The following is a 12,952-nucleotide window of genomic DNA, read 5'->3' as shown; positions in this document are numbered from 1 at the left end:
CACAGAGAGAAAGTAGTGCCACGACTAGGCAGAGTGAGGGGCAGGCAATGCAGTGCCAGCACAGATGGGATATGGGTGAGCTGGGCTTAAAGAGTCTTGGTTTGGCTATTGGTCCTCTCAAGTGAGGCTTGACTATAAAATCATGACCCTCAGGCAGTTTGGAACTAGGATTTCTTGCTTAGAGATAGAATATTCCCTGCCACAGAAACTGCATTAACTTCGTTAGTGACAGTTTGTAACACACATCCTGGCTGTTTAATTGGATTTATCATGGCTATTGGGAGCATAAATGTGTTTACAGATTTGTTTTGAAAGCTTTTTTGTGTGTTTTTCTCATAGCAAGTCAACTTCCATGTGGTGCAATTATGTTCAAGATGTTCCCTGTAGCACTGGAATAATGTCAGATTATATTGTGTGTGCATGTTATTCTTCGAAAGGATTTTATCTGAGGCATGATACACTGTGGCAGGAGGAGAAAAGGAGCTTAGTTTTTATTAAGAGAGGTATAAAAAGCTTAACACAGAGAAAATTCTGTCAAATCATGTTTCCTTATTATAGGAAATACTTGTCTCTCTCTATTGAAATGTGAAACTTTTTCCCCTTTAACTTCCTTCCTGCTCCATCCAGCTCTGCCAGAACTCAGTCCACACAGCTTACCACTGCTGTACCACAGCCTTTCCAGCATTGAAAGGTTGAGGCAAATGCACAAGACATTTCAGAGACAAGCATTTAGGGGAAATGAAAGAAGAGATGACTTTCATTTAGTTTGAAAAGTTTCTTAGGTTTTCTTTAGTGTGGCTGGAAACTTGCAGTGTGTTTCATGCAGTGGTACAGGAGGCCTGTGTGAAGCCTGCTCACATCCCCAACCACAGTCCTGGCACCAAAGGGATGCTGTGGTACAGGATTCATCCTTGGGTGTCAAGGGCTGCAGCACACAGTGCTTACTGTTAGATCTGTCTTATTTTTTTCTTTATTTCTTTCATTAGTATTATTATTAATTTGGATAACAATGCAACTTAATGTGCAATTTCCTGTCTGATGGCAGTTCAGATATTAAATGTCACATCTGCCTGGTACTTTAATCCTTAACTATGACAAGTTTTCCCAGCACTTCTAAAAGAGACAGTTGTGATATGTTTCACTCCCTGCTGAATGGTAGTCAGAACCCCAAATTTTTTCAGTGACCCATTATTATTATTATTATTATTACTACTCCTAATTGTTGTTATTAGAAAGCTTTGTAAGAGGAATTACTTGGAACAGCAGCACAACTGTCCCCACTGTGGGAAAGGGTTTTCAGACGTCACCGTTTGCAGCCTGTCACTCTGTATGTTGGTCGCAGCTTTCCTTTCTCAAAGTTGCATTGAAGGATGACTTTCAGGGACATGCCTCTGCTCCCTCCTGTGCCTCCCGAGTCCATCCCCTCCCCACAGAGCCTCTCTGTCCCAGGGAAAGCTGCCAAGCCCTTGGCTGAGGTCAGCAATGCCATAAACAATGCAGCCATTTGAAAACTAGAGAGCTCAAAGCTCCTGTTCTGGTGACCAAAGGGATGGATGGAAAGATCAAAGAAGAGGACACACAACTTGGGAGGGTGGGTTTTGGAAGCAAGCAGCAGTCAGGCTCAGTGCCTGTGATGCACAGAGCATTGCTGCTGTGCCACAAAAATGCTGATGGAAAGGCATGAGGAGCTTGCAGCTGTGCTTTGCTTCTCAAGGAGCTCCAGGCAATGACCTGCCTTTCTGTCATAAGCTCTAATGAGGTAAGGGAGTAGGAGAAGGGATTCAGGCACATCAGAGCTCAGCAGAAAGGGAAATCCATATGGCAGTTGCTCACTAGAAACAAAGCTGAATGATTTTTGGCAATCAGATTTCTGGTGGCCCTGTGTGGATTCTCGTCACTGAGCGTGGCAGCAGAGCTGAGAGCAGTGTAACTCTATGCAAGCTTCAGGTAACAGTTCCCATTGGCTCAGCAAACCCCAATCTGCAGATCTGCTTTGCCAGTTGAAAATTTGGCCTTGATTTTAAAGAAGGGGAGGGGAAAAAAAAAAAAAAGAAGATAAAAGCCTGAAGCTCTGGGCAGGTATGTAAGAATGTGCCCAAGAATGTACAAACACACCTCTGTGGGCTTAACCGGGTAGATATTTGTCAAATTTTCCAGAATAGTTTGTATATTCAGAAGAAAATCACCTTTAAAAATCAGCATGCTTTGCAGAAACTTGGTGTGCAGACCATTTTACAGAGCTTGGGTTTTTACCCTGTTTCAGTCAGGGTAAGAAGCTTGAAAGATGAGCTGTTTGAAAGCATTTCACAAGACCCATGAGTCATGCAAAATCCTATCGCATTTTTCCTCTGGTTGAAATCACACAAGTTACGAATGCTAGAAGAGTTATTAGATCATAGATAAAGAATGCTGCACAATGGGTTGGTGAAAATAAATAAATAAAACCCCCTAATTTTCCTCCAGCTTCTAATTCCCTGGGGAAGACTTCAAGAGGCAAGAGTGGAGTATCACAGCTCACCCTCAAAAAGGAGTGGCATGCAGCTGCATCCCTTGCAGAGCTGCTATTCCTTCTCTTGGTTTCTTCAGTGCTCCAGGCAAAAGGAGATTTTAAAACCACTCCTTTATCTAGCACAGTTAATTTCCCCACCCTGTACCAGCTCAGCTTCCCTGGCAGGTATGTTGGGGGATGGTGGACCCAAGCTTTTATCTGCTCCCAAGTCTTCTGCTAACAAAATTGCCCATTTGTAATCCCAGAGAACCTGCTCCGTGCCTGGAGAGATCCAGACAGGCAGGGAGAAGGTGACACTGTGTTTATATAAATCAGCTCTACCAGTGCTGCCACTTCTGTCCTGTTAAGATACCTGTATCCCCCAGGTATTTTTATTACTAGAATAAATCCTGCCTGGAACTACTGCTGGGATCTGGGGGTAAGTGCTAGGCTGGCCTTCCAACTTTTTTTCCCCCATATTTATCTCTTATGTCACTTCTGAAATCTTTCTCCCTTTAGTTTCTATTCCCTGAAATGCTGTGGTTGGGCTTCCCAGATGTGTTCCTTGTTGATCAGGAATTTCTAAACACTGAGGAGGAATTGCAGGAAAGCACTAGGCAGTGGGTCTTGTGTGACCAAAAGCCATAAAAACATTGAATCAGATGGAAAGTCTTGCTTTCTATTTCAGTCACCACTTTTTGGAGCATATATCAGAGGTCAGAAATTAATTTTGGCACAAATAAAGTAAATTCAAGCAAGAGGAGAAACATGTGCCATTTTGGACAGTATTTTGTGGGGAAAAAAACAACCAGCTGAGGGAAAACAATTATTTTTAATTGCTTACATGATTGAAATATGTATGATTAAGCTGGTGTTCAGCTGAGGGAAAACAGTGTGGTTCAGTGACTTTGCACGTGGCACAGAGATGAATAGTTCTGTTTCTCAACAAATCTGAAAAATTCTCACTGTTCAAGAGTTTTCTAATGACCTCTCATTGCTACCTTTTTCAGGTTCCCTTTTTCACACATTTTTTTCTTTCCCACAGTCATTTCATCTTCTCTCTAAACAGTTCCCTCTGGAGGAAAGACAATGGAAAAGAGAAATGCAGCAGCAACCTTTGGGCATTCAGCTCCTTCCTTCTTCCCAGCACAGTGTAGGATCTGCCATCTGATCTTCCCCTAACAGTACATGTGGAGGGTCAGTAACAGCCTCCAAACAGGTAAAATGAAACCTATCCTACTTTTGGACGGTTGCAAAATTGCACACGTTGTAACGAGCAGTGATACTAATTTACTGTAAAATCTTCTGTGTATGTTAATGAGCTAGGTCTTGCCAGTGCTAAAAATAAGTCTCAGTGTAGAAAAGGCTTACAGAATGAGCAAAATTGCTCATTAACAAAAAAAAAATCATCTGTTGTCAAAAACACTTGATCATGTTAGATCTCCAACTCTCTGCTTCTTTTGGGTGACACCAGACCAACTTATCCCTCCTCCTGAAGGTAGTGGGTGTACAGTTTTAATGTCTTCTACAGTGAGGATGGTGTTACAAGACTTCTCAAAACAGGTAAGAAGATGTATCAACTCAAGATAACTCAGCCTAGTTATCTGGATTGAAATTTTCTACGTCAAAGTTTAGCCAGAAAGTTTCATTACAGGAAATGTTAGGTAAGGGATGAAGCTCCCAGCCCTGATAGTATTCATCACCTTGGGATGGATCAGGACCTTAACCAGATCATGTATTGTTCTGTCTTTGAAGAGATGGCAGTGAATTTTGGAAAGAGAGAAGCCTATAAAGCCATTATTGGAGTCAATTTTGCAGCCATTCACACAATACTCAAAGGTGACCGTGTCTTTTCTGCTTTTTCTTAGCAAACCCTTTGGAAGAGATTCTGTTCTGTATGTATTGCAGCTGTATTTCAGTGTATTCAGTGGGGTTTTATTTGTATGTGACCTTTCTCAGTGATGTCAAACTTGCACAGAGGAAAGCAAAGCTGCAGGCTTGGTTTTTGCTTGCTTGTTGCTAAAGCCCAGGTCTCACATGTCTGTATTGGCCAGCAGTCACTTTGTGACAGATCACAAGGCTAGCCTTTGCTCCCTTTCATCCAGCTGTCACTGGTGCTCTCTAAGGCACCACCACCTAGGCTGGATGTCAGGAAAAGGCACAGTCTGCTGCTCTGCCTCAAGGAAGCAGCTACAGGAAGAAAGCAGTGGCACTCCTTACTCTAGATCCCACGGAGGTGGCCACTGGTGGCACTGGGGACAGCTGTTGGAGCTGGTGATGTGTGTTGTGTGCTTCCAGCTGTCCCAGGGGGTGTGCTTTGATGCAAGGATCTGAGGTGATCACACGGGTCTTGTTTGTTTATGTTTTATTTATGTGTCAGTAGCACCAGGATATCCCAAGCATGGGTCAGAATCCCCTGGTGCTGGATCCCAGTGACAAGACAACCCCAGATTCGGGGGATTGGGAGTGAATGTGTGAATTCAGCAGGGACAGAGTCACAGAATTGACTAAGCTGGAAGGGGCCCACAAGGATTCTCACATCCAACTCTTCAATGGATGGCCTGTACAAGGGCTTTGATGAACAGACACAGAGTTTAGCAGAAAAAATAACACTCCCCCTTTTCCAAGGAGAGTGACTTGTAGGTGTTGCATCAGGGCTGCCTTAAAAGACAGCAAACTGCCTGCTTTATAGGTTTGGACAGATGTTTTGCCATGTGAAGAGCACTTTCTGTAAAATGCAAAGTGTGTGTTTCTTTGTTGTTGTGCAGGGGATGTTCCCTGAGCTGGTGTGTCACCATGGTGCTGGACTGGGGAAGCTGAACATCAAAAGCTTTAGGGAGCTGTATGGCTCAATTGCTTCTGCTTTCATCATCCATTAAAAAAAAAATCCAAATGGAAGATGAGAACCTGCCTGCCTTAGGTTCATATGGAAGCAATTGTAGGACCAAGCAGCAGCAGGGGATTTTCTCAAAGATGAGTAGATGGTTGGGCCTCTACAGGAAATCTGCAGCAAACAGATAATTCAAAAATAACTTTTTGAGGCTATAGGATGTAAATGAAAAGAAATAGCTAATCAAAAGGAGAAAACACTGAAAGGAAACATCTGATGTCAGAAGCTGTTGGCTTTCATTCTGATCTTCTTGGTTTTTTCTGTATATAGCTTTTAGAGTGCCCTTAAGCCTTCTCAAAAGGTTATTACTCTTCCAGTGGCATTAGAGAGGCTGAGATGATATTTGCAATGAGGGTAAGTGACTCTCTTGAGGTTTTGGCACCCACAGCTCCAGATTAACTGGAAATGTAGGCATTTAGTAAATCTGAAAATAAGTGCCTCTTGGCCCTGTGCACTTCAGAGAAGTCAACTGGAGTTTTCTGAGAGAGAGACCAGAGCAGGAACACAGTATATTTCACACAAGGGATGCATTTTTAGAAAAATTAGGCCCCCCAGAATTAATGCCAGCTCATAAGGTAGTGGCCTCCATTCTTTTTTGTCCAGACTACCTCATCAGTGGAAGTCTGGGAAGCCCTGCTGTTAGTTCCATTGATGGGAACAGTGAGACTTCCCTTTCTGGTATTAGTTTTGGCTGGCCAGAGGTGTAATTCTTACAGATTTCTGTTATTTAAAATCTCCTCGGGTTTCCAGTTTCCCTAGTAAAAGAGGTCCATTCGAGGTCCAGAGTGGGTTAAAGCAGTGAGTGCTAATCCAGAACTGGTTTTTGAGATCCTGCACTGGTAGGGAGATAGCTTCAACCAGGATGAAGGCTAGGAGGGATCTGGCAATCAAAAACCAGCGCAGGAGACAGTAGGATAATACCAATGAGGCATATCCCATATACACAGCTCTGTCTCAGTTGTACAGAAACGTTCTCTGCCTCCCCAGCAGTCACTAACCCACTGGTTTTCTTCCAGAAAGTAAATCCTTGACAGACTTGAAATGATGAGTAATGACTCCACTTTCTTCCATTCCAGCTGCCGCACAGGCAAGTACGTTGGTCGCTCATTGACCCAGCAAAATTTGAATGTCTTCCCCTTCTCTTGTTGTCCCCTGTCTACCCTATCACTTATCAGCTGCTTGCTGTTATGGCACCACCTTCTCTCTCTCAATTGTAATTGTACAATTACAATGGCACTGTAATTGTTTTTTACAAGAAGAAAGAAAACGCTGGTAAGCAGTGGTACACATCTAGGGAAAATGTCAGCACTTAAACCTGAGCCTTGCTTTTCCCTCTGAGCTGTCAGAGCTGGATCCTCTGCCCTTCCTTACAAGTGGGTTTGAGGAGGTGGTTGTTTTGGCTGGAATTGGAGAGGCACAGGTGGTACCACCAGCTGTAAATTGGAGGAGGCACTTCCTGATTATGACCACTGCCTACACACAGATCACTGCCAAGAGAGGAGCTGGAAGGCACAGAAGCCTTCTCCTTACTTGGAAAAGGAGGGTAGTCATCACTCCCCTCTCCTGCAGGCTTTCACCTGTAGACTTTGGGCTTCTTTGTCAGTGCTTGGCTTCCTAAAATGCTGTGATATGAACAACCCTCAGCCATCAGTGAGAGACGGATAAACTGAGGCACAGAGTATTTAAATTCTTGCATCTAACATTTAGGTACTCGGGTCTGTACATACAAATGCACAGCATGTTTGAAAGCCAGTTTACTTTTTTAAGAGGCTTCAGCATGGATTCAGATGTCTACTTAGCCACGGCAAAGTGGTGAATGGCTTCCTGACCTCTGCAACATCTAGATTTTGCTCTAAATGTCAGTGGTGCAAGGCTTTTACCAAGCTGCAGAGCAGGCATGCACCAGGCTTACCTGTGAGGAGTTTGGAATGTTGTTCTGGGAGTGGGGGGAGGAATTTCAGAGGGCAACAACAGCTACCTATTCTCAGCTGTAAGCACACACCCCCATTTGCACTTAGTATTTTTATTTCTGGGTTACAATTTTTTATTTATTGCCTGGTGCTCGTGTCTCCACCTTCACATTATGGAGACCTCTGTTAGCCGGCCTTGACTTGCCTCGTCTCCAGGAAAACTGGGCTGCCTTGTTCCCCCATGTGCTGAAAGCCCTTTCCCTGGGGTGATGCCTTGGCCTATTGCCACCTCAGTCTTGGTTTCCATTTCTTGTCCTAAACGTGGATCCACCACATGGGGTGCAGCAAGTGAGGGAGAGGCACCGGAGGGATGCCTCTCCCACCGCCACACGCTCCACGCCCACGAGCAGCAGGAGAGAGCCAGATTAAAAGATTAAAGTCCCAAACTGCAAAGCCCCTTGGGCTCCTGATGAGATCTGAGTGCCTGCTGCGAGGCCAAACTCCCACTCTGGGGGTGCAGAGCCGTGTGCGCTGTCGCTCACGCTGCAGCCCCTGGGTTTGCGGACCAAGAATTAAATAACAAACCAGTTTTGCCCTGAAGGAGGGTCCTGAGTTATGCCTTGGCAATAACCCAGGGGCTCAGGGGGTGGCTTTATGCTCCCCTCATTGCACACCTGAGTTTTGAGGTTGGTAGCTTTCACTGGCACCTTGCTTGCTTGTGTTGTGGTGGCTGGATTGCTTTGCTTGGGATGTGGGATGAGGCTGGAGAGGGAGAAGTGGCAGTCAGCAGCAGGGAGGGGTTTGAGTCCTTTGGTGCCTTCTGGTCATTTCTTAGAGGTCTCTTACAAGCCTCACCCTAGCAAAACTACCACTAGGTGTGTGCTCACAGACAGTGTATTTTCTCCTTTTTATTTGTTTTTTGGTTGTTTTTTTTTTCTTTTCTCCCACTTGATCTCTATTAGGACTGGGCAAATAATTGCCTTTTTGGGTTTATGGCTGAAAGGCACAGAAGTCAAACTGTCACAAGCACTATTACTGTGTTTCTGTCTGTAATTTTTGTTTGACTAAAGCAGTGAGTCCAAGCCAAAATGATGATTCCAGCATCACCACAATACTCAGCATGCTGAACTCTCAAAAGCAATTTTTTCCATTTTTTTTAAATTATTGTTTTTATATTTTTGAGTGCTTTTTTAATCAGAAACAGGTCGTTTCAAAGCAAAAAGTTCAGCTCTGCTATTTTGAAAGTGTCGAAATGGTACATTTTGGCTTCTCAGGAGTTGTTCCTCCTTCTCCTCCCTGTGCTTTTCAGATGAAGCTCTTTGTCAGACACAGGCTGAAGCTGTGAAGATGTTCAGTTCTGGAGCTCCCTGTTTCAGCACATTTCCCAGCTCTGCTTCCCAAGTGCTCAGGTGACACCAAAGTACAGTGTGTGCCAGCACCTTCTGGCCCTTGCCACAAAGGCTGTGGGGCTGTGTGGTGGCCGCACAAGCAGTGCCAGAGGGGCCATGAGCTGCCCGTTGTGCAGCCCTGCCCTGCCTCCAGCTGAGGAAGAACTGGGATCTGTGCCTTCAGGGAGAATGGCAGCAGGACCTGTGTTTGCCAAGCTGCTGAAACGGCCATAATCAAAATATCACACAGGCACAACCCTAAAATGGAGCTATTTCCAGGTTTCTGCCTGTTTTCATGAAGACTAAAGGCTAAGTTTTATCAAAAGTCTTTTTGTATTAACTGTATGCTCATAGGTCTTTGTGATGCATCTGTATCTTCCAACTGATTATAATTAGTGCACTGTTTTATTTACATAGGATTAATGTAATTCAAATGACTAGATGAAATTCTTTGATCTCTAGGGTACAAGAGGTGAGATTATGATGATTTACGATTTTAAACAGTTGCTCCTGGCCATAAAATCTATTCATTTGAAAATCAATAGAAAGATATCACTTGCCATGTTGATGAGATAACTTCCTCTGCTACTCAGCCCTGACCCCACTCTCCTAGCTTGCACCATCCTATCATGTTTGGATACCTTTTTTTTTCTCCTGGAAGCTCTTCTCCACCTGATCCTGTGCAGCCCTTCTGTGTGTCTGGCGTAGTCTCCTTTTAATTTGAAACCACTTTTGGATTTATATGCTCCAAGCATGCAATCTCTTATTCAAAACTCTTTTCCCAACCATGCATTCAGTCAGATGGTGTAGCTGCCAAAAATATCTGCAGCTCCATATTTGTTCTTTGTTGCATTGGATGAATTTATAGGTGCAGGGTATTAGAGAGTGTAAACTTTCTGATCTTTAACAAGGGCTGTTGTCTGTTCAGCAAGTCCTGCCCATTGCACAATGGTGTGAATATTTATGATGCTAAATAGTAATGCTTGCCTCTGACCCTCTTCATCAGCAGATCTAGCATTGCTTCACTGTGGAAGCAGTCAAATCATTATCCTAATAACCAGATGGGGAAGCTGAGGTGCTGCAAGGTGAAATAACTTGTCCAATGTCAGCAAAGGGGAGTTAGAAAGGGAAGGCAGCTGTGTCTGTCCCCAGCTACGTGGTACAGCCACTAGACCCTGCAGCCTTCTCAATGACAGCTCATGAAATTTGCCTTTTATGCAATGCATTCTTCTCTATTAACAGCAAGCAATTCCAGTGTTTTCTTTACATGTATTAATAGCCTCCCTGAGAAATATGCTTCAACATGCATTTTCAGCAGTACTTGTGTGTGTGTTGTGCCCCAGCCAGCAGCTGTGACCTGCTAGGAGGAGGCAAACTGGGCCAAGGCTGCACCTACGCCCCTGCACTCTGCTCCTGTGCTCCAGCACCCCTCCACTCCTCCAGTGGCAGTCAGGGAGGTTGGGACCGACCACGGAGATGTTCTGCAATACCAGCTGCTGTGTTGGCAGCCTTGGAGTTGCCTCTGGGTCTGACTTACTGTCTTGTCTCCTTGAATATAATTGCTCACTGCTGATTTTTTTTTTTCCTTTCCCTTTGATTCTGTAGCGCTTGTACCCTACTCAGATTCCTCATCAATCTCACAATCTGGGCAATCTGAGGAAATAGAGAACTGATCATCTGCAGACTTCTGTACATTATGAAAGTGTCCCTGTGCCGTGTGTGATTCCAATCTCTATTTCCTTTAATCAGACAGAACATCAGTGTGTCAGACTGCACCAGCCAGGTCTGTGTGCTGGGCGGGGAAGGACGGAGCCGCTTCTGCGGAGATGCTCCCGGCTCCCTGGAGGTGACGGCACATCTCTGGCTTCCCCCTCCCCAACCCTTCCCCCTCCCCACCCTGCTCAGCTCAGCCTTGCCAATGTTCCATGGCAGAGCATGTTCTGCCCCTGGCTGAGCCCACTGGGGCACGGCTGCCTGAGCAGCACTGGCTGTGGGGAGTCCTTGAGGAGTGGCAGAATGTATCTGCTGGAAGTCTGCCGCAGGTGAACCCACTCCTCACTCTTTGGAGGTCTCCAGGGACCAAATCACTTCATAGAACTGGCCAGAATTGTAATGATTTCCACTCAGGTACCTTAGCACGGTGGTAGAAAAAGCATGAGTAGAAGGTTGGGTGGGTTTATGTGTGTGCAAGAGTGCTCTCTATGCGTTACACTGGAAGTTCATCACAAGCTTTTCAGCACTCTGTAGGGCCTCTGTCATGAAGATCAGACTAGGTAGTCCACACTAGGTAAGTGCCTTAAATTTTGGCACTTATTCCCTAGCTTGTAAGCATTTTTGGAAGGAAAGGAGATCTGAAATAGAAGTGAAGTTCTGTCACCTTCATCTTTTTTTAGTGTTTTATTCACTTAGTGTTACAATTTTTTGCTTTTACCTACCTGTACTCTCAGTACACTACAACCATTTCAATACTGAATTGAACAGCTATAAAATTAACATAACTCTATCCATCCCTCCCTTCCCATTTGTGCAGGGCAACATCTGAAGGACATTTTTACCTGCAGATGTCAGGACATGTGGGAGAGGGAGCAGACTCAGAGCTTGTGTGTCCTCTGTGGAATGTAAGCAGAAAAAGTACCTAGACAGGAAAGTGTTTGAATGTTAATGATAGGACAGTGCTAAAAAATACTTCAGAAACACTTCCCTGCTTTTTTTTGCTGGGGAAATCTCAATTTGTTGGCTGCCACTGGCTTTTTGCCCAGCATTCTCAGATCTGCTGGTGAAGGGAGACAGCAGAGCACGTTTGTCCTATTCCTCTTCCCCAGAGTGAGATGCCAGACTGGAGCAGATTTGCTGCTGTTCCTTAGGACACACTGCAGTGGAGACTAGAGTCTGTTCAACCCTTTCCTACACCTGCCTTGATATATTCAGTAGCCCAGGGCAGGGCTAAGTTACACCTCACTCACTAGCAGCCCCTGGAAGCAGAGCTAAGTGGTGTGGGAATCTCCAGAAATCCATTGGAGCAGTGGTGTTCGTCTCCCTATCCCTAGGGCACACTCACAGCCCCAGGCATGCACTACCCCTGCATCCCAGCATTGCCCTGGGTGGACTTCAGCCACATCCCAGGAACTTCTTGTGGGAAAAAGGATTAGTGTTGGGCAGCCCTGGTTAAAATTTGGCTTTCCACCTTGATGTGCATTGTTCCTGCTCCTTTTTTTTTTTCCACAGGAGTGGCTGAATTTCTGTAGCATGGTGTATGAAGCATTTAGGACGAAAAGTCTATAGAAGTGTGATACTAATAATATTTTACAGCTTTAATTACCATGATTGTAGTGCCTAGAGGCGTATGCAAAAACATTTTGAGTGGGTGGAGGGGAGGCAGTGCTGTGAACATTTTTGTGGTTTTGCTGGGCAATGCGCAATGGAGTTTTCTCATGGGAACCACAGCATGCCAGGGAGAAAAGCTGCCTCTGCCTCCTCATCTGCCCTGTTGGGATACTGGGATCTTTGGGATCACACCCCAAAGACGAGGAGACAGCCCCAGTCACTCCAGTTTTGGGGACAAGCTGGGCTGACGGACACTGTTCTGCAGAGGGGCTCTCGGGGCAGGTGCTGCCCGTTCCTCCAGGCTATTTTTCCTCAGGCATCATCCCTTCCATGCAGTCAGCTTCACCCGCGGGGTGATTTCGGATTGGGCAAGCCTGATTTGGGGCATGGCCCTGCCAGCAGGCTGGGGAGCAGCGTGCCTGGCCCGGGTCAGGGTGTGCAATGCAGACAGAGCTCCCGCCGGCCGCCCACCCGTGCGTGCCGTGCCTGCGTGGGCAGCGCCAGGGACACACAGAGGGCTCCTGTGTGACACCCACCAGCGCCCAGCACCATCCAGGCTCGCAGCTCGCCGGGAAATGGGAAATACCCCGTGCAGGAATGCAAGTTCTGAGAGTTCGGGTGTTGCAAAAGGAAAAGGGTATGGAAAAAGGGGTGCTTGCGTTTCCCCCGCTCCAGAATGCGTCCTGCGTGCCTCGAACTTTTTAAAACTTCGTTCCTAGATAATTTATTAATTTTAAGACGTTTTTATGTGATTTGACATAATTGCTACAAAGCCTCAGCCGTCTATTGGAAAAACTGAAGGAGACATTTGGTTTTGTTTGGAGCTGCTTACTAAGGTCATGACTCTGTCTCCTGGTTTGCCTGACCCTGCTCAGACAAACAGTCAAAGTATGGATTAGAAGGCAAGGGGAAAGGAAAGGAAACCCTCTGTGAAAGGTATTCGCAGCTCTAG

Source organism: Fringilla coelebs (assembly GCF_963513975.1).
Source record: "Fringilla coelebs genome assembly, chromosome: 7".
Lineage (NCBI taxonomy): Eukaryota > Metazoa > Chordata > Aves > Passeriformes > Fringillidae > Fringilla > Fringilla coelebs.
The sequence above is the reverse complement of the archived record's forward strand: the minus strand, read 5'-3'. Positions refer to the sequence as shown.